Raw genomic sequence first — 3931 nt, 5'->3', positions numbered from 1 at the left:
TGGGGGTGGTCAAACACTCAGGGTGAGAGAGGATAATACAAGTAGTTTCTAAAGCTCCTCAGGTAATTCTATCATGCATCCAGGATTGAGAACCACTTATCCTGAATGTGATGTGCCAATCCAAACTTCAGTATGTCACAATAATCATGGTTAATGGTGGTGAGAGGGATGCTGTTAACATTTACTGAACATAGTTACGAATCAGGGTCTGTGGTATGGAATTACATATATATCCTCATTTAATCATCACAACCACCTTAGGAAGTACACAGCAAGATGGCATTATTGTTATTTTATAGAGAAGGAAACAGAGGCCAGAAAGGTTTGTGTTTTTAACTTAGACTATCTTAATCAAAGCCCATTTTCTCAATATCATATCAAACTGGATCCCCCAAGTCTCCATAGGAAAAATATACTTAACATTAAGCAGATAAAAGAGCTAGTAGTGTTGATTTAAATCTGAGTTCTAAGTTGATAGAAACAGGTGAAACTCAACTGATGAAAGCTGTCTTTTCTCCTGTCTTCATTTCCTTCCCCATCTTCGCCTTCTTTTCTACCATCATTGTCTGTAGCTTCCCAGCTCCTCTCTCACATGTCCTCCTTTTTCCATTTCTTTCATTTCTCCAGTCTTTGCCTCCATTGGACCTGGTGGTTCCTTTGACTTGGGTTTGGGTCTTTTCATCCTCTTGCCATCCACAGCAGATTTTCTCATGCTTTCCCAAGATTGTTTGTAGATTTCCTTCCTTCACTCTCCTCCACCCATGGTGCAGGACTGGTTTTAACTAGTGAGGAGAGACAGAATGTAAGAAACAATGTCCGTTTATATTGTTTACTGGCTTCCCTGATTGGTCAGTTTTGGAAATTATTCCTAACATGAGATCATCTGCTCCAACTAGCAAGACAACCCAAAATTTGGAAATGTCACTCGCATACCTTTCTCTTAGGAACTCCATTAGTACCTATTTGTGGGCCAAGCCCCTAGAGTTTTAATGAGGCTCTCGCTGTTTGTAATAGCATTGTGAGGCTGTGTCTGGATTTTGAAAATAAAGCCCATTTAAAATTAGGATGGGTGTGTGTGCTGAGTAGTGTCTTTCTTCCCACAGTGTAATGTGTTTTGAATCTAAGATACTCTGTGGTCAAATGTTTCTCAGAAGCATGTACCCTTGGTTGTTAAAGACTTCCTTATGCCAGGGTACAGAAAAATGTAAATTAAAACTAGGGAGTTTGGAAAGTCATTTTAAAGTAATTATCAAAAAGACACCAAATGTCATGCTACTCTTCACTAATGCCAGAGTGACAAGGGGCCTTGTGTTGCACAGTTCCTAGGCTGCCATTGCGGTGAGTGGGGAGGGGGCAGGGGCAGAAATCTGGCACACAGTAGCTTCCAGCCTTTCCTGGCTTTAAAGAGTGTCACCTGGAATCTATTTCAGGGGCAAAGGCTAGTTGCATTTGCCTGAAATGTGAACTTAGTAACTTAGTCACTTTAGTTACTTTTCTCTCCTTCTAAAATGTTTTTGTTAAACCCTTGCCTCTTAAACTTAAGTCTATGGTGAATTAGAAAGCACAGTGGCTCTGTAGGATGAACACTGCACTGCTAATCACAAGGTCAGTGGTTTGAGCTCACCAGCTGCACTGCAGGAAAAGGATGAGGCTTTCTGCACCCACAAAGTTTTACAGCCTTGGAAATCCTACACAGGATTGCTATGAGTTGGAATCGAATTAAATAACAATTCTAGTTTCTGTGTGACATATTGCTGAATCTTTTGAACAAACCTCCTAGTCATTGTATCTAACAGAAAAGTCATACACTTCGTGTAGAAAAATTTATTAAAGGTTTTTTTTTTTCTTTTTTAATCAAACACTGTATAATAGAGAGTTCTTTGTTTGCCCTGCAGTTTTGTTTCAGTCCTATCAGTTCTTTTTCAGTTTGGGGATCCATTTGATTCTAAGGAATCTGATTCTACCTGTGCTTCCAAGGGTGGAGTATGTGACCCTATCCCATATTTAGCTCCCTGGCCAATGTAATTGGTTCATGAGTGGACATATAACTAGGTAGATCCAATTAGAGAACTTTTGTTTGGAATTTTAGAACAAATACCTTCTCGCTTTCCTACTGGAAATGAATGAGAAAGCACATTGCCTAAGGACTGAACTGCAGCCATCTTGGAACCACAAAGAATGTAAGGCAGAGCAGAGACAAACAGAAAATAGGTGCTTGTGACATTCTTGAGTTGCTGTACAATGTCTCACCCAAAGCCGCTGGACTTTACAGCTATGTAAGCCAATATGTTCCTTTAGTTGTGTAAGCCAGATGGGGTTGGATTTTCTATCATTTGCAACTGAAAGATTTCTAGCTTGTGCATGGAACAAATGAATTTTGATCATAGGCACAGAATCAAGACATTGAAGACTGCGCACTAGTGTCAGCACACTTCAACTAGTTGTGAGACTTTCATCAAGTCCTTTATCCTCCTGTGTGGAACTCAGTTGTATCTCTGAAGTATCAGGAGGAATAGAGGTGGGACTTGGTGCTTTTCAAGATTCGCTCCAACTCTAAAATTCTCTGGGTTCAACCTTATTCTGAATTTATTCTAAACTGGCTCCTCCTACTCCTAGTTTGCTGTTTCTGTCAATGGCTTCATCATACTTGTAGCTCTGTGAATAGAAGTCATGAAGTCATTCCTGTATGCCGCTCCTTTTTTTCCTTATCCCTATGTTTACCCAGTTACCAAGGCTTGTCAGTTTTTCCTTCTGTAAGCTCCCTTTTATCTTTCTCTTCCTTTCCATTAGTATGGACACTTGCGATATCTCCCAATGGAGCCTTGTTGTTGTATGGTGCCGTCTAGTTGACTCTGACTGATAGCCACACTATGCACAACTGAATGATATTCCTTCTTCCTAGTCTATTCTTAGTCTGGAAGCTCTGCTGAAACCTGTCCACCATGGGTGACCCTGCTGGTATTTGAAACATCAGTGCTATAGCTTCCAGTATCACTGCAACACTAATGCCATCACAGTATGACAAACTGTGAAGAAATACTTATTAATCAACATGTGGAATGTGGGAAATAGTCAATGATCCTAGGAAAATTAGAAGTCATTGAAAAGAAAGTGGAATGCATAAAAATTGATACCACAGGCGTTAGTGAGCAGAAATGGACAGGTATTGGCCATTTTGAATCAGACAATCACATGGTTTACTATACCAGGAATTTTAGTCGACAAATTGAAGAGGAATAGCACCGAATTCATCATCAAAAAGAACATTTTAAGATTTATCTTGAAATGCAATGATGTTTGTAATAAGATATTATCTACATGCCTACAAAGAAGGGCCATTAATACAGCTCTTGTTCAAATGTACGCACCAACCACCAAAGCCAATGATAAAGAAATTGCAGAATTCTACCAAGTTTTTCAGTCTGATATTGATCAAAAATACAATTTTGATGCATTATTACTGGTGATTGGAATGCAAAAGTTAGAAACACAGAGGAATTGGTAATTGGAAAAAATGGCTTTGGTGATAGAAATAACACTGGAGATCACATGTTTGAATTTTGCAAGACCAACAACTTATTTATTGCAAATACCTTGTTTCAACAGCATCAACAGTGACTGTACACATGGACCTCACCAAATGGAAACACAGGAATCAAAGACACAATGAAGAAGCTTAACATCATTAGCAAAAACAAGGCCAGGGGCCAACTGTGGAACATACCATCAATTGCTCCTATGCAAGTTCAGGCTGACGTTGAATAAAATTAAAACAAGTCCATGAGAGGCAAAGTATGACTTTTTGAATAGCAGTGAAACATTGTCTGATATAGTACTGCAAGCTGAGCCCCTCAGTTAAAATATGATGGAGGAAGTTGCCTCTTCTACGCACTTGTTGTTAAGTGCCATCAAGTCAATTCTGACCCCTAGC

Source organism: Chrysochloris asiatica, unplaced genomic scaffold, assembly GCF_000296735.1.
Source record: "Chrysochloris asiatica unplaced genomic scaffold, ChrAsi1.0 scaffold00024, whole genome shotgun sequence".
Classification (NCBI taxonomy): Eukaryota; Metazoa; Chordata; class Mammalia; order Afrosoricida; family Chrysochloridae; genus Chrysochloris; species Chrysochloris asiatica.
This window is presented reverse-complemented; position numbering follows the sequence as displayed.